This window comes from Podarcis raffonei, chromosome 17, assembly GCF_027172205.1.
Source record: "Podarcis raffonei isolate rPodRaf1 chromosome 17, rPodRaf1.pri, whole genome shotgun sequence".
Classification (NCBI taxonomy): domain Eukaryota; kingdom Metazoa; phylum Chordata; class Lepidosauria; order Squamata; family Lacertidae; genus Podarcis; species Podarcis raffonei.
In genome coordinates this window covers 41,069,002-41,087,579 of record NC_070618.1, presented here as the reverse complement: position 1 = coordinate 41,087,579, position 18,578 = coordinate 41,069,002, and the positions used below count along the sequence as shown (strand labels likewise).

At 43.6% G+C, this 18,578-nt stretch overlaps 1 protein-coding gene across 8 annotated transcripts in view; it reads left to right on the top strand.

Annotated features, from left to right (window-relative positions):
• Window positions 1-18,578, top strand: part of CDK16 (cyclin dependent kinase 16) — a 59,289-nt gene that overhangs the window by 16,854 nt on the left and 23,857 nt on the right. Inside the window, exon 1 of one of the 8 annotated variants that reach the window (XM_053371386.1) lies at window positions 599-606. The exons of the other annotated variants lie outside the window; for them this stretch is intronic. The gene's annotated coding sequence lies outside the window, so the exon portion shown is untranslated. Of the gene's footprint in view, window positions 1-598; window positions 607-18,578 lie in introns of those variants that run through there. 8 annotated transcript variants of the gene reach the window in all.

The window sequence follows — 18,578 nt, the reverse complement described above, 5'->3', positions numbered from 1 at the left end:
GCTTCCGTGGAGTGAAGCCGCATGGCCATCGTCGGAGAGCGCTGATTTCTTCCTGGCAATTGGACTCTAAAGCAACTACTCGTGAGTAGGATTAAGTCAATTAATTCAAGGAAAAACTTTTTTAAAAAATTTGGCACCGAAACGGGAAAGGTAAAAACAGGAAGTCTACCTTTCCGGCTTGTAAGCAGATCAAAGCAAAGAGACTCTAAAGCTGTAACTTTGAAAGACATCTTTTTAAAGGTCTAAAATCCAACACCAAAAAAGCGATCCCCCCCTGCCTGCAGGAGCAGAGGGGAGAAATTTGAGAGGTATTTACCTGCAAGGAAGGAGGGAAGTAAAGTTACATCTGCTGCCTCTGAAATCTGTGAACGGAGTGCCTATGATAGGGAAAGCCTAATTGGGAAGAATTGCCAGCACGTTAAAGGTAAAGATTTTTGATACAACTCTGTGAAAGATACAGTGTTTCTGGAACTGCTTTTGACTAAAAAGTAACTTTTAAGGACACTGAATTTGTGGCTTTTAAGGGTACTGGGGACCTATAAGGACCATATTTGTTTTAAAAGTTGCAAAGTGAAGTTGGAAGTGTGTCCCCCTAGAGGAGACTATGTTGCAACAACAACTAAGCCACTAAGTAACAAGCTTGGAAAATTCCTCTTCAAAACAAATCTACCAGGCGTGAGACTGACCTTGGTTTTTGCATGAGAGTGTTATGGCAAATGAGAAAGGGAAGATAGAGCTGGCACAGGAAAAAACTACCAGGTCCGGTAGACAATACAAGACTGATATTACACATCAGAGAAGGGCTTCAACATCCGGAGCAGCAGGCACAGTAGGAACTGCTGCTTCGCAAGCAAAACCAAAAGCTATGTCATCTGAAGATTTATTGGCTCAGGCACTCGGCAAAATTAATGCATCTTTGGAAAACTTAGCCAAACAGGTTGCAGAGACAAATAAACAAGTAGCTGAGGCCTCAGCAAAAATTGACTTGAACACTACAAGTATTAATGAACTGGGAAAGAAGGTGAATTCTAACACACAGTCCATTGAAAAACTATTGGAGGAATCGGCCTCGACTCGAAAGATAGCAGAGGAAGCTAAGGAAATTGCAACCGCTGCTCAAGAGAAGATGCCACCGGTATATAAGAAACTAGAGGATCATGACCTAACACTGTCTATGATTGAATTACAAGGAAAGGAGAGAAATTTAAGAATCAGAGCAGTACCTGAAAGCGAGAAAGACAACCTGGCGGACTTCCTTACAAAGGAATTTACAGATTTTTGGCAACAGGACCTGGGGAAGGAAGAATTCAAGATAGTGAGTGCATTTAGGCTTGGTAAAAGACAAAGAAAGAACAAAGCAAGAGACTGTTTGATTACCTTAAGAACAAAAGAAGAAAGAGACAAAATCTTGAATCTGCACTATCAAAGAACTCTGGAAATTGAAGATTCATTCATGGAGATCTTTAAGGATATACCCAAATATATTTTGGATGTAAGGGCCTACTACAGAGATCTTGTTGTTCTATTGAGAAGAAACAGAATACTCTTCAGGTGGGAATCCCCCCAAGGTCTATCCTTCAAATACAAAGGAAGAAAAATAAGAATAAGGACAGTGAATGATAAAGACAAGTTCTTGAAAGACCACGAGGAGGATCTACAGAAGGAAGTGGAATCTGGTGAGGAGCCAATCGCATCAGGAAAAGGAATTTTAGACATAGCAAACTTATCATTTGGACTCCTTGGCCCAGGGAAAGACACACCACCGACAGAAGAAGAACAACAACTCGGTGCAGTTGGAGGGAAAACTAAGTAACTCACCATGGCTCTGCAACTTCTAAGTTGGAATTGTAATGGACTTAACTCCCCTCGAAAGAGAAAAGGTGTTTTTCATATATTAAGAAAAGAACAATTGGACTTGATTTGTTTACAGGAAACACATGTAATGAGGCTACACAGGAAAATACTTATTAATAAGAGATTGGGACAAGAATTTATTTCGTCTGATAAGGTCAAAAAGAGAGAAATGGTGATATATGCAAAGGAGAAATTTTCACCGAAATTAATTTTTAAAGATGAACAAGGAAGATATTTGGCAATCGAAATTCAATTTCAAGGAGAGAAATTTTTGATTGTAGGGGTGTATGCACCGAACGAGGGGAAATCTGAATTTTTTAAGAAGTTGCATGAGACTCTTTTGGACTATATGGACTATAATATAATATTGATGGGGGATATGAATGGAGTTGTATCTACAAACATGGACAAGGCACAAAAACAGGTAGTCATCAAAGATGGTAGACTACCAAAAACTTTCTTTGAATTGACTGACAATATGGACTTGATTGACATTTGGAGAACTAAGAACCCCCTGGGGAGAGAGGAAACTTTCTTCTCTGAAGCTAAGATGACATGGACTAGAATTGACCAAATTTGGATTACTAGAGGAATGGCACCAAAGATAAAGAAAGTGGAAATCTGCCCTAAAACTTGCTCAGACCATAACGCTGTAAAGATGGAGATGAAGCAAACAACACCCGGCTCCTTTAGATGGAGGATGAATGACACCATATTTAGAGATGAAGAAGTATACAAAAAGGCCCAAAAAATTTTGAGAGACTATTTTGAAATAAATATGACTACTAATGTTGAAAAAAGAGTAATCTGGGATGCAAGTAAAGCTGTGATGAGAGGGTTCTTGATACAACAGAACGCAATAAAAAAGAGAAGTCGAAATGAGAAAAAAGATAAAATTTTGGAGAAAATAAAAGAAGGGGAGAAAAAACTGAGAGTAAAGCCAAAGTCGCAGGAGATTTTGAGAGAAATAAAATTATATCAAGTACAATATATGGAATTGATGAATCAGGAAATAGAATGGAAAATTAAACAAATGAGACAGAAGACATTTGAATCAGCGAATAAATGTGGGAAACTACTGGCTTGGCAATTGAAAAAAAGACAAAAACTAAATACCATCACAAATTTGGAAGTAGAAGGAAAAGATATACACAATCCAACTGAGATTAGAAATTGCTTCCAGAAATACTTCAAACAATTATATGCACAAGGGCCACAGAATGAAATGGACATTGAACGCTTTTTGAAAACAAATGGATTACAAAAAATTTCACAAGAAAGCAAACTAATGTTGAATTGCAAAATATCTGACCAGGAGATAGAAGGTGCCATTCAAAATATGCAATTAGGCAAGTCTCCAGGACCGGATGGGCTGACTTCCAGATATTACAGATCTTTGAAAGAGTGGTTATTACAACCTTTGAAGGAAGTCTGTAAAGAAATTTTGGAAGGGAAAAGAGCACCAAAATCGTGGAAAGAGGCGTATATTACACTTATACCGAAAACGGAAACTGAAAAGACACAACTTAAGAACTACCGTCCCATATCCTTATTAAATGTGGATTACAAAATTTTTGCTGATATTTTGGCTAAGAGACTGAAAAAAGTATTGATTGAGGAGATTCATAAGGACCAAGCAGGCTTTCTACCGGGAAGACATCTATCTGATAATTTGAGGAACATAATTGACATTTTGGAAAAGCTAGAAGTGAATATAAACACTAAAGCAGTTCTGATATTTGTGGATGCGGAGAAAGCTTTTGACAATATCTCTTGGAGTTTTATGAAAAAGAACTTACAGGGTATGGGGGTAGGCCAAGGCTTTGAGAATGGTATAGGTGCAATATACTCTGAACAAAATGCTAAATTAATTGTAAATAATGTGGTTACGGAACAATTTAAGATAGAAAAAGGGACACGACAAGGGTGCCCAATTTCCCCATTGCTTTTTATATCGGTCCTGGAGGTCCTGCTGAACATGTTTAGAAGGGACCGGTTGGTTAAAGGTATACAGGTCGGAGCTAAACAGTATAAACTGAGAGCATTTGCAGATGACCTAGTTTTGACGTTACAAGAGCCAGAATCTAGTACTAAAAGAGTTTTAGAACTAATTCAAGAATTTGGTCAGGTGGCAGGATTCAAATTGAACAAGTCAAAAACTAAGGTTTTTGAGAAAAACTTAACATTGACTGAAAGAGAGAAGTTTCAGAGTGAAACAGGTTTAACTGTGGTTAAGAAAGTGAAATACCTGGGGATTAACATGACAGCTAAAAATGGGAATTTGTTTAAAGAGAACTATGAAAAATGTTGGATGGAAGTTGAGATGGGATGATGAGCTGCTTGTGCATAAAGTCCTAGTCCCTCAGAGTTTGGCTAAGTCCACAAACCTCTGTCTGTGACGGAGCTCCTTAAGCATGGCTCCGTCAGTCGCTTGTAGAATCAGACAGTGGCCGTTTACGGAACTTCTTCCAGCATAAAAGTTCCTTAACGGAAATGCGTCTTCTGGACTCTCGGCGTGACAGTTTCCGGCGAGGAGTGGGTGTCCCTATGGGAGGTCCTGAAACCTCCCCACTATTTTCGCTGGAAGTGTCTCTGAGCCCTCCCTCCGACTCACTTTCCCTTGGAGCTCCTCCTCTCCCCCTGCTGGTTCCCTCCTCAGCTGATAAGTCTCTCTCAGCCTCTGTGAGCCCTTTCACCTCCTGTTTCTCCGATGGCAGTTCCCTGACAGAAGTGAAAAAAGATTTAGAAATTTGGTCAAATTTGAAGCTTTCCTTGTTGGGTCGAATTGCAGCTATAAAGATGAATGTATTGCCTAGAATGTTGTTTTTGTTTCAAACATTGCAAATTGTGGACAAGATGGACTGTTTCAAGAAGTGGCAGAAAGACATTTCTAAATTTGTCTGGCAGGGCAAGAAGCCCAGAATAAAATTTAAGATATTAACTGATGCAAAGGAAAGGGGTGGATTTGCCCTGCCAGACTTTAAACTTTACTATGAATCAGCAGCGTTCTGCTGGTTGAAAGACTGGCTGCTTCTTGAGAACACAGACATTTTGGATTTAGAAGGTTTCAACAATGTTTTTGGGTGGCATGCATATTTGTGGTATGACAAGGTTAAAGCACATAAAGCATTTAAAAACCATATTGTTAGGAAAGCATTGTTTAATGTTTGGATTAGATATAAAGATTTATTGGAAAATAAAACCCCAAGGTGGTTGTCACCAATGGAAGCGAAAGCTCAGAAAAAGCTCAATATGGAGGCCAGATGGCCAAAGTATTGGGAAATTTTGGAACAAGAAGGAGATAGACTGAAACTGCAGAGTTTTGAGAAACTAAAAAACAAAGTGCAAGACTGGCTTCATTATTATCAGATAATGGAGGCTTACAATTTGGATAAGAAAGTTGGCTTCCAGGTGGAAAAATCTAAATTGGAAACAGAACTGTTAGAACCCAAAACTAAGATTTTGTCAAAAATGTATAACTTGCTGCTGAAATGGAACACTCAGGATAAGACTGTCAAATCAGCTATGATTAAATGGGCACAAGATGTTGGACATAACATTATGTTTGCTGACTGGGAACAGTTGTGGACCACTGGGATGAAATTTACGGCATGTAATGCCTTAAGAGAAAATATTATGAAAATGATATATAGGTAGTACATGACCCCAGTCAAGCTTGCAAAAATTTACCATTTGCCCGATAATAAATGTTGGAAATGTAAAGAAAATGAAGGTACATTTTTTCACCTTTGGTGTACGTGCCCTAAGATTAAGGCTTTCTGGGAAATGATCTATAACGAATTGAAAAAGGTATTTAAATATACCTTCTTGAAGAAACCAGAGGCCTTTCTCTTGGGCATGGTCGGCCAGTTGGTGTCAAAAAAGGATAGAACTTTCTTTATGTATGCTACAACAGCAGCAAGAATACTTATTGCAAAGTACTGGAAGATGCAAGATTTACCCACTCTGGAAGAATGGCAGATGAAGATGATTGACTGCATGGGATTGGCAGAAATGACTGGCAGAATCCGTGACCAGGGAGAAGAGTCGGCGGAAGAAGATTGGAAGAAATTCAAGGACTATTTACAGAAATATTGTAAAATTAATGAATGTTGAATGATGTCGGATAGAAATTAAGGGTTTTTTTTTAGCTGTAATGCTTTGAGATAAGGATTTGCTGAATAAATAATTTGAATTGGACTACAAGAAGGGGAGGTATGAGGAGGTCAGGGAAATATGTCATTGAAAACTAAGTATTGTGAACTATATGTGTTTTTAAACTTTTTTGCTTTATGTTTGTATAAAAATTGGAAATTTTAATAAATATCTTAAAAAAAAAAAAGAATTGGTTTTAATTTACCCTGCTCACTCCCACACTCCAAAGGTCCGCTTCACGCATTGCAGAAGAAGTGGGTGCTCTGGTAAAAGGCTTTCCATGTGCCAGTAGGTCCCCTGAGGTGATTTTCACTGCATCTGAATCACAGAAGTGTGCGGCAGGGAGCTGGGACTAATGGAACTTCCCCCCTGTGCACATAGCGGGAGGAAAAAGTGGCGTAGCCATTGGCGGTGTCTGCTGTAAGGTGCAATGCAGCTCCTGTTGCCTATCGATATCTTTTACCTTTATTTCACCTCTAGGTTTCTGAGCCTTTAAATATTATTATTATTATTCCAAGAATGAAATGGTTTCTGTAGTGATAAATTACTGAAATATAGTACTATGCTAAGACTGTGCTGATCCTGCTTAATTTGTCCCAATCACAGTGTTCTATCTGATGGAAAAAATGGGGAAGTAGGTAGGGAGTGCATAATTCAAATTCTACATCAGACTGTTCTCCCCATGGCCCCACCAAGCTGCCAAAGACTGGTTTGGGGTTTCTGAAACTGATGATTGCAGTCAGGGCACCCAGAGACAAGCATTTCCTCTGCCAAACAATGCCTAAGGCTGCCAGTTGGTGCTCATTTTCCCTGCTGGTGGAAGATGGACCTTGATGTCCAACTGTGCCTCTGAAGCCTTGTTTCAGGCTCCTGGGGAAAAGAGAAATCAACCTGCTTTCTCTTGTCAGGTTGTTCTCTGTTTAAAGCAACCCTGGCAGAAGCTTGTCCAACCTTCTCCTGAATAACTCCAAGCGGGGCAGTTCTAGAACCTTCCTTGGCAGCTCTGTCCACTAAGGAGCTCCCCCAGTTTTCAGTCTAGGGATGCAGCCTTGCAGTTTGTGAAGTGTAAACTCTTTTTTCTGTCCTTTTGTCAGCGACAGGACAGGAATGACCTGTCCTCCTTTTTGACACCAGAAGTGCCATTTAGGGAGGGGTGGCAGAGGACAGTTCCCTCCACCTTGTGTTTCAAACCTTGTGTGATGGTTCATCAGGAGTATTTAAGTCTGTGACCGTATCACTCATTCTACACACTGAGTGGTGGTGCTCTAAAGAATTAAATAGGTGTGTGCATGGCATTCTATATTCTATATTTACTCATGCAAAAGATACAAATCCCATTCATAAGGAAACTTAGGACTGACCTCTTTTGAAAACACTGTTGAAGTTATGCTGTGTAAAAAGACCACGCTCATACAATGCACTGCTGGAGCTTCTTTTTCTGTTTAATCTTGAATATATCTAAGCATGAGCCTTTCTGCCTTGCTCTGAATCTCATACTTCACCCCCAGAAAAACAAAACAAAACTTACCTTTTAAATACATAAGAAATGCCACCGTGTTTTCCCCCACTGGGCATTTGAGCTGAACATCCCCAGTTCCTTTGCCTGGCCGTAGAATTTGCCTTCTGCCCCCTCTCTGTACAGCACTTATTTATACATTTCTGTGCCACTCTTCCCCATCCAGCTGCAGGGCAGTGTCCAACAGGTGTAGCCAATATATGGCGGCCTCCGTGTGTGGTGTCCTACTGCCCTGTCATCCCTGATTCTTGGTGCTGATGGGAGTTGCCAACCAGCAGCAACAGCGAAAGAGCACCAAGTTGGGGGAGGCTAACTTGCACTCTGCAAACTCTTTCAGGGCAGCATCTCTCAGCTCTTCTGGAACTTATTGAAAGCAGAGCAAGCTGCAAAAGGGAGATAGAACCAGTGGCCGCCTGTTGCAGCTGATTCACTCTTGGGTTTTTGATTTTCTCCTTGCCTGCCCCTCTGCTCTACTGTGTATCATATGGAGGTCATATGTACAAAGTAGTCAGCGTCAGGTGAGACAAATGTGCTCAAAGGTAAGTTAGGAACTTGCTGTTCAGGACAATAAGTTGGCTCTCCTAGTAACTTGACGTCTACAACAGGAAAGTGAGCTTGGGTGGAATTCAACGTCCTGCTCTTCCTACCATTCTGTCTGTTTAGGCATTTCTGCTTGCCCTTGTGCCCTGTTCTGAGCGGTCTCCCAGCCCCAGGAACCCCATGTTGAAGGGGGGAGGAGGGAGGCCGGCTGCGCAAGTGGAAGTCCTGCCCTTGATGAGGAACTAACTTTCCATTAACAAAACCTGGAAGGGGATTTCTAATTAGGGAGACCATATGGGGATTGTGTGTGTGGACCATATGTAGAGCAAGCATGAGCCTTCTTACCCTTGATGATAACATGAGGATGTAGAGCCTCAAGCTCAAGGCAGCCTTCTCTTCTGTTTGCCTCCTTAATGAGTCAGTCCTTTTGACTGATGGTGCTGCCCAGATTTGCGTCAACAACCTTCTTCTGTGTGCTTTATTTGGAAGCTGCTATTTTAGAAAGATTTTGAGGAACATTTGGTAAGCAGCGGTTCTCTGACAGGCAGGGAGAAATGCATGGGAAGTCCTGTGTAGATGTTGCAGTTTCTCAGAGAGCAGAGAAGGTCATGCACAGTAAAGGCAGAAGGTTTGGCTCCCTGCAAATGTCAGCTTTCATTTTTTTAAAAAACCCTCAGGTTTCTAGCCGCAGTCCTGCTCCAAAATGTGTGGTCAGTTCCTGCTGAAATCTCAGAAGCCAGAAAGGAAGCCAAACAATATTTTCAGGGGTTTGGAACTTCAGTGACCTGGATTGTTGCTTGTTGCTCGTGGCAAGTGAAAAAAACAAAATGAATTTTACAGAGTGGAGCAGGACTTTCTACTAGCTACTCAGTGCTGGTAGTCAAAAACCTTCTACATGTCTAATCCGAGGCAGCAGACCTGCTCAAAACACAATGGGGACAAACTAGCAATTTAAAAAAATCTCTGCCATTGCTCATCCCCCACCATTCAGCAGCACAGAATTGGTTCCGTGGGATATAAACATAAGGAGAAAATGAAATGAATATATCTCTCAGCAGAAAGAAACTGAGCAGTCTTTTCCATGCACCCCCCTTAATGGTCTTCCACAGGCCCAGCAATGCTGAGCAAAGCCCCCCCCCCAAGGATTTCACAGATACTGTACTGCAAACTTTTAACACTTGCTTGCATGCAGCTTCCTCCTGAGAAGCAGCCCAGGGTGGCATCAGGACTAAACTGCAAGACCGTGAAGTGATGACTTAAAAAAAATATTAGGCCCTTATCTGCCTGACAGGATGAAATTGTTGGCAGTAGAACTAAAGCGCCATTTCTCCATGTAGGGGAGTATTCAAAAATGGATTTCCGTACTGGCTGTCTAACTATGTTGTGCTGCATATCTAAATTCAGTCACAGATGGCTTTAAAAAATAGATTAGTCAAATTCATAGCAAAGGATCAGCTGTGATAGTGAAATTGAACCTCTGTAGAAGGCAGTATATTGCTGAGCAGCAGATATTGAGACGTAGTCGAGGGGGCAGTCATAACCTTTGTGCCTCATCTTGCATCTGGATGATCTTGTTCAGGACAGATTGCTGAATTAGACAGACCTTGCTTTGATTCAGCAAGGCATTAATTAGATTTGTATATCTGCAAAATCTGTTGAAATGAAGGATTTTTTTTTTACCAGTTTTGGTTCTTTCATTGTGTGGAATTTAATTTTACCACCATGGGGTGCCAACCCTAACCTTTTGGATACTGCTATTTCACTCTCCAAACTAGAAGCAGAACTTCAGATTCCTGGAGGATGCAAACACAGCTGAGTGCACACTCTGGCAGACAAGTCCTGTCCCTGTTTAACTCCTTTAGACTAAAGTCTCTCCATCAGAGGGTCAAGGCTCAGAAGACGGGCAGGAGACCAGACCTGTTAGTTGGATAACAGAGGGAAGGGATTCTCTGATCTGGGGAGAGGACTTCCCATACTTTTCTCTTAATGAGCGTCAGTGCCTGGAGTGTGGACGGTGGAAGGAAGCACTGCAACCCCAAGGATATATTTGGCCTCATGTGTAGCTACCGGTTGCTGATTTCTCGGGCCCAGCTTAGAGAAGATTAGGTATAAATAGGAAGTTTACTGGGCCAGGACTGGGAGCGTCTGCTCAAGTGGGGTGGGGTGGTGGAACCAGCATGACCCATGCCTGCACTGCAGATGCAGAACATCTTGGAATGTTTTTGTGTGCATTTTGAAGTTTTCCTTTTTATCCGTGTTGAATTAGGGTGTCAGGGAAGCAAAAACATTTCTAGGTACCAGCCTAAAGTTGTTGCATGACAGAGCAATTGGAGAATCCCAAGTGTTTGGGGAAGCTAAATATTGGAAACATTTGTCCTTAGTTGCACTGCCCATGTGCTCTTCTGATTTGGTCAGGCTGTATGGAGTGATGTATCAATGCTAGATGTGGACTGACCCCAGTGGGAATCAGCCAGAAGCAGGTCTCAAGTTCAGATGCCCTCCAGTGTCCTCCAGATGCTGTAATCCAGCAGCACTCAGAGACCATCTGGTTGGTTACCTGGGCCCCACAGCAAAGACTGGAGCTGGAGCAAGAGTGAGAGCCGCCTGGCTCACCTGTGGCTCCCAAGATGCCTTTTCCACAGGCTCCAGAGCTGCACTCTTTTCCGCTGTTCTGCCATGATGCAGCCTTCTTTGCCCACAAGGAGTAGTCATGCTGAATCATGTTTGGGATTCATGTCCATGTGTGATTTGAGGAGTAGAGTCGTTTGCAACAAGGTTATTTGCCCTTCTTTAAACTGTCTTGGTTCATAAGTAGAGTCAGACAATTATTTCATTACTAAATAATTGCCCTGTTTATAAACTGAGCCAGTTCATAGTATAATTTATTCATTACATTTGTATCCCAGCCTGGGTTTCTAGCACTTGCAAGCACATAGAATCATAGAATCATAGAATCATAGAGTTGGAAGAGACCACAAGGGCCATCGAGTCCAACCCACTGCCAAGCAGGAAACACCATCAGAGCACTCCTGACATATGGTTGTCAAGCCTTTGCTTAAAGACCTCCAAAGAAGGAGACTCCACCACACTCCTTGGCAGCAAATTCCACTGTCGAACAGCTCTTACTGTCAGGAAGTTCTTCCTAATGTTTAGGTGGAATCTTCTTTCTTGTAGTTTGGATCCATTGCTCCGTGTCCGCTTCTCTGGAGCAGCAGAAAACAACCTTTCTCCCTCCTCTATGTGACATCCTTTTATATATTTGAACATGGCCTTAACCTCCTCTTCTCCAGGCTAAACATGCCCAGCTCCCTTAGCTGTTCCTCATAAGGCATCGTTTCCAGGCCTTTGACCATTTTGGTTGCCCTCCTCTGGACACGTTCCAGTTTGTCAGTGTCCTTCTTGAACTGTGGTGCCCAGAACTGGACACAGTACTCCAGGTGAGGTCTGACCAGAGCAGAATACAGTGGCACTATTACTTCCCTTGATCTAGATGCTATACTCCTATTGATGCAGCCCAGAATTGCATTGGCTTTTTTAGCTGCCGCGTCACACTGTTGGCTCATGTCTAGTTTGTGGTCAACCAAGACTCCTAGATCCTTTTCACATGTACTGCTCTCAAGCCAGGTGTCACCCATCTTGTATTTGTGCCTCTCATTTTTTTTGCCCAAGTGCAATACTTTACATTTCTCCCTGTTAAAATTCATCTTGTTTGTTTTGGCCCAGTTCTCTAATCTGTCAAGGTCGTTTTGAAGTGTGATCCTGTCCTCTGGGGTGTTAGCCACCCCTCCCAGTTTGGTGTCATCTGCAAATTTGATCAGGATGCCCTTGAGTCCATCATCCAAGTCGTTGATAAAGATGTTGAATAAGACCGGGCCCAAGACAGAACCCTGTGGCACCCCACTAGTCACTCTTCTCCAGGATGAAGAGGAACCATTGATGAGCACCCTTTGGGTTCGGTCAGTCAGCCAGTTACAAATCCACTGAGTGGTAGCATAGTCAAGACCACATTTTACCAGCTTCTTTACAAGAATATCATGGGGCACCTTGTCAAATGCCTTGCTGAAATCAAGGTAGGCTACATCCACTGCGTTCCCTTCATCTACCAGGCTTGTAATTCTGTCAAAAAATGAGATCAGGTTAGTCTGACATGACTTATTTTTCATATTATTCATGGGGATATTATTGGGTTGTTGTTTTTATTTTGATTATATATATTGCGATTTTTATGTTGATCTTTTCTGTGAACCACCTTGAGACCTTCGGGTATAGGACGGTATATAAATTCACTAAATAATAATAAATAATAAAATAATACTGTCTTCACAAGAAAAACCCCAAGAGTTCTGTGGCTGAACAGGAATTTGAACCCAGGTTGTCCGAGGCCAGATCCAGCCTTGTCCTGTTCTGAAATGCTTTGTTCACAGGACTCTGAAAATTTTGCCTAAAAGTTCTCTGGTTTTGTGTGTGCAAGAGGGCTAGAAGCTTGCTTTTAATGAAAAGAAAGCTGAAATTATGGAAATGCCGTTTTCTATAGGCTTCCCAGGCTTGGAGCTGTAGGTGCATTTTTACCCTTTGTGCTGCTGTGAGGGTGCTAGCACAGTAGCTTCATATTCCATGTGGGTGGAAGGTTGATCAGTGTCAGGATGATATGTGGGTGCTTGCCGAGATAACAGCCCGCGATTCCAGCCAGTCTTTACAAGATTTATTAAGTCCCAAACTATGCACAGTACGGAGCTCTTAAAAGCATGTCTGCCTCAGTCGCTTTCAGTTGCCGGAAGTGGCTCGCGCCTGTTCCCCTTCCAGCAGAGAAACTCCCTGAGCCCCCCCCCTTTCCTCCTCTCCTTATGTGAAAACCTAAGCATCAGAGGCTGTTCCTTTCTCTGCTATACCAGCCTTTGGATCTCATTTTCTGTGTTTCCTGACAGCCCCTCCTCCTCTCCCTCAAGTGCAGGTGCTCTCTGTACATTCCGGTCTCTCCTCCCTTCTCTGCCAACCGATCCCTGACAATCAGGGTCTCCTGGTGGATCTTTGGGCAATTTGTCTAACTCTAGTAATATCAACATCCTCCCTGCTGCAAAAGGCTGCTGAAAATAATAAAAGTTCAGGGGAAACCAGGAGCAGATTTTTCTGTTTCTGATCGTGAAAACAAATTACTGGGCCAAGGTGGCTTCAGAATCGCTCTCTTCCTGAGTTCTAAGTGTATGTCTGCCCTAAGCCATTGTTTGGCATTTGGCCTCCTCTTGGTGGAACTTTGAGTCTTTGGGGTGTAGAAGCAGATCCCACCAGCTTGAACTCTGCCGACCCCTAGATGAAGGACAGCCTTGCTGCAAGTGAGTGCTGAAGGAGATCTGTTTCTTTTTCAAAAAACCAAAAGACTGCAGCAAGGGAGATCTTATGAGAGACAGGGAGACTAGGAGGAAACATTTTAAGAGAGTGGAAGAGTTTGTGTGGCTTGATGGCAGTACAACTGGAAGAGCAGATACCCCAGATAGCACTACAACGGGGCATAAAGCCAGAAGAAATAATATAGGGTAAGGTAAAATAATTTAGATGATCCGGATGCAAATGTCTGTGCCAGATGCCTGCTCCTAGAAGCCCCCTTGCAGGGCATCTTATAGATCAGGGGTAGGCATCCCAGCACAGGAATGTATGGGTTAGGACTGGTGAAGAAGTGGGGAGATGGGGGTGGGGCCTTATTGATCGCTGTCTGATGTGGGGCAGAAGGGGACCCTAACGTAGCCAGGCTCATTTGTCTGACAGCACAGTCCTCACCAAGGCTACTCAGAAGTAAGTCCTATTGATTTCAGCAGGGCCTAGGATTGCAGCCACTGTTGGGGAAGGGCCAGAGCTCAGTGGCAGAGAAGCCGCTTTGAATCTACAAAGTCCCGTCAATCCCATGCATTTCCTGGTAGGGGCTGTGAAAGGCCCCCGCCTGTGACCCAGGAGAGCCACTGCCAGACACTGCAGACCAGGGGTGGCAAAGCTGTGACCTTTGGATGTTGGTTGGACTCCGACTCCCACCCCCCTTGACCATTGTCCCTCCTGGCTGGGGCTGATGGGAGTTGGAGTCCAATTGTTCTGCGACGCTCTGAGACGCATTGCTCTCCGCTTCCTATGATTGCCACTGGGGGCCACGGGGGCTCCCCCCACCCCCTGTCCCAGTCCTCTTTAACGCAGAGTGACAGACCAGCCTGCATCCACCGCTTGCTGCCTCCTTCATGGCCCTGGGCGCCCAGCTTGTCACATCGCGCTGGCTCGGCCGTGCCGGCCTGGCAGAGAGGGAGCCCAGGGCGGCTTAGTGGGGGGGGGGGTTAAGACGCAGCAGATACCACCAGCTCTTCATACCCTCGACCTCTGGTGGAAGGTGTGTTGCCGGTAGAGGGAGGGAATGAGCGCTGATCCTGGTTTCAAGGTTCCATCGTGTTCTGCCAGCCTCACCACCATCGTTTTAAACGTCAAGGATACGCAATAATAATAATAATAATAATAATAATAATAATAATAATAAAAATAAATTTTTATTTATATCCCGCCCTCCCCAGCCAAAGCCGGGCTCAGGGCGGCTAACAACAATAAAGGTTAGAGGTTGGAAAAATGTAATCGACCACAGTACACACATAATGTTTGTGCCATTTGTCTTGAAGGCTGGACAATATCCATAGCTTCTGTCCTTGAAATTCAATCAATCCATTCAAATTATACTCAGAGGAGGGCAGTACATTGCTAAGGTTTCAGAACAAAAAAGCCATGCTTTTGTCTTGATCAGCATCAAAAACACAGCCGTGGAAGGATGCACACATTGCATTGCATTTCTTTTCATTTCTTTTAGTGTCTATTTTGTTAAGCTGCCTTGTGAGACCTTTGTCCTAAAAGGCAGAACATAAGTATTTAAAATAAATAAGATGTTTATATTGTTAGCAGTGTGTGTGTGTGTGTGTGTGTGTGTGTGTGTGTCTACGTCTACGTCTACTCAGCAGAAAGGCAGAAGGATTTATTTATCAAAAGTATTTATATACAGCTTATTCATTAAGAAAACTAGAGCAGTTTACAACAATTGTACATAAAAGAATCAGAAATCAGTGTTGTGGAAAGGTCTGTTCTTAGTTTCCTGCATAAGCCTGATGGAATGGAAAAGTTTTAGTAGTCAGAAATATGCTAAATACCACTATGAATAGCCATTTGACAGAAAGCCAAAGAGGAACAGAGAGGGAACCATGGATATTCCAAGACCAACTTGTTTCTCACTTCCCTTGTATTCCAACTTGAGTTTTTCTCTCTTTTGTACTTAAACTTGTTGACTTTTGCCTGCATAGCATTGTATTCTTCCGATTCTTGCTTTATTGTACATTGCTTTTTAGACTGCATTTTTAATGCTTGTGAATGGCCTAACAGTTATTGGTGGTATATATGAGAGACACTTGGGGCTAACTCTATGGAAAAGCAAAAGTGTCAGGATATTTCTGCACAAAATAGAAATGCTAAATTTGGTGCTCACATAAGAAGACAATCTTCTTATTTGTAGGGGGAAACATCCTGGAAGTGGGCCATTTTTTTCTGCTTTGCCAGTGGAGCATACACCATAGCCATGGAGGCTCAGTCTGGAAGTAGACAATGCAAAAAACAGGGTAAAGCTGTCAGGTATATATCCCTGGAAATTGTGCCATTGGCCACCAGTCGCGAACTCTGCTTGTGACCACATGTTGACCCCACACCAAGGTGGCAAATGAACTTCCAGTGCTGGGAACATCCCCCTAGTGCACACCCTTGCATCAGCGTGCGCGCGTACACACACACACACACACACACACACACACACACACACACACGATGTGATTCCCAAGGCCCTCTGCTCCATCAGCCCCAGCGGCACAACCAGCACTGGGACCTTCAGAGGTCCTGTGCCAGAGAATGTCAGACGTTGCCTCTGATGTCCTAAGTTAGTCTTTGCAACCATTTGGAGCTATGTCTTTCACAACAGGCTGGAATAGGTGCTGATGTTTATCTCCTTGCTGTCAAAAGTTTCACCTGCTGATGTCTGCTCATCAGACTGCAGTTTAAGGAGTAAAAGCAGGCCTCTCTTTTACAGTCAGTAAACAACATGGGCTGGAGTGCAGTTAATAAACCATGGGCACTATTCAACTACCATTTTTCTCTGGCAGAAGAGGATTCTCTCCCTCCATCTGTGCATGCCCTGTACCATACCCAAACCTGCTCTGGAAGTTTGAGGGGACCTCCAGGGGAAGGAGAGAGGGAGAATATTATGTTTCTCACCATCTTCTTAGCACTATATTGAATGCAGCCCCTCTCATTTTTTTGTGGCGCTGTGGGTTAAACCACAGAGCCTAGGGCTTGCCAAGCAGAAGGTTGGCGGTTCGACTCCCGCGACGGGGTGAGCTCTCGTTGCTCGGTCCCTGCTCCTGCCCACCTAGCAGTTCAAAAGCACGTCAGCAGGAAGGTAAACGGCATTTCCGTTCGCTGCTCCGGTTCACCAGAAGTGGCTTAGTCATGCTGGGCACATGACCCGGAAGCTGTACGCCGGCTCCCTCGGCCAATAAAGCGAGATGAGCGCCAGAACCCCAGAGCCGTCCGTGACTGGACCTAACAGTCAGGGGTCCCTTTACCTTTAACAACTACAAGGCTGTTGAATTCCTCACTAACTGCAATACAGTCATACCTTGGGTTGAAGTAGCTTCGGGTTAAGCATTTTTGGGTTGTGCCCCGCGGCGACCCGGAAGTAACGGAGCGCGTTACTTCCGGGTTTTGCTGCTTGCGCATGCGCAGACGCTCAAAATGACATCACGCGCATGTGCAGAAGTGGCGAAACACGACCTGTGCAGATGCGCAGTCGTGTCCTACATTCTACTCAGGATGCGAACAGGGCTCCGGAACAGTTCCCGTTCGCATCCAGAGGTACCACTGTAGATGAATAATGGGCTGTTTTGGACTGGGGGAGGCTCACAGCCAGGTTGTCAACATCTGCTGTTGCAAGGACAGTAAGTGCATGTGGTTTCTTTTATTGATATTGACAGTAGCAATTTGAGTCCCTAGTGAATGAACCATGTCCATAATGACGGCCATTGTCCAGTGTTAGAAACTGAGATATGGAAGCTTGGAGCTAAATGGCACTGTTATAAGAAAAAACTGCTCCCAAGAGCCCGTAGAGAGTCCTTATGTAGGTTCTCTATCGGTAGGAGAAAAAAACAAAGGCCAGCCAGAGAATATTGAGAAGCAAAGCGACAAGTAAGCCTGATCTTTATTAAACTGTTGCAATAGGGTGCTCAGACCCCCAAGCAGGAGGGAGGAGAAACCCAGAACATTGGTGTGCAAGCCCTTATATAGATTTTGAAATTGCTCACCATGTAGCCCAAGACCACCCCCCAAAACATCATACATACATCACAGAAGGAGGCGGTCAGCAGCAGAGGAGGTGGTCTACAACAGAAATCCTGTTTGCCAGGGTACCTGATAATGGTCACTGAAACTCCAGCGGGTGCAGAATGCCGCGGCGAGACTCCTTATGGGGTCTTTGCTGCGAGATCACATTCATCCGGTACTATACCAGCTGCACTGGCTCCCGGTGGAGTACAGGATCAGGTTTAAGGTGCTGGTTTTAACCTTTAAAGCCCTATGCGGCCTAGGACCCTCATACCTACGGGACTGCCTCTCCTGGTATGTCCCACAGAGAAATTTACGGTCTGCAAATAAAAACACCCTGAAGATCCCAGGCTACAGAGAGGTTAGGCTGGCCTCAACTAGAGCCAGGGCTTTCTCGGCCGCGGCTCCAATCTGGTGGAACGCTCTGTCATAAGAGACTAGGGCCCTGCAGGACCTGACATCTTTCCGCAGGGCCTGCAAGACAGAGCTGTTCCACCAGGCCTTTGGTCAGGGCGCAGCCTGACCCCCTCCTCTGGCAATCTGCACAGAATTTTGCTTAATGGTTGCCATCAATTTGATTTTAATTTGATTTTAATTAATTTTATAATGAATGTTTTTAGAATGTTGGATTATTTTGATTGTTGTTAGCCGCCCTGAGCCCAGCTTCGGCTGGGGAGGGCGGGATATAAATAAAATTTATTATTATTATTATTATTATTATTATTATTATTATTATTATTATTATCTTAGACCTTATAATTCTCATAACAGCACCTTAAATTGATATTATGGGCGCAACAACAGAATGTCTAGGCACACTTTTTAGAACAAGAATACAAAGCTGAAAATGAATGAACTGCAGCTAAAATCTTATGTTCATTTTTCACATGGTCTGGTCCTTCCCCTGCCCACCCCCCTGATATTCTTAAGAGGGTCTCTTCTCCAGTCTTCAGAGAGTGGCCAGAAGTGGGAAGGCAGAAAAAGGTCCTCCTTTCCTTCCACTCTGCAGTTTTAATCTGAAATGTTAGGCACAGTACTGTGTCCAGAGCTCAGAAACCGCTCACGCTAATGAAATTCCTAGTAGCAAAATGTGCCCAGACCAAGGGGAGTTTCACACACTGCTGGCGTCTCATAATAG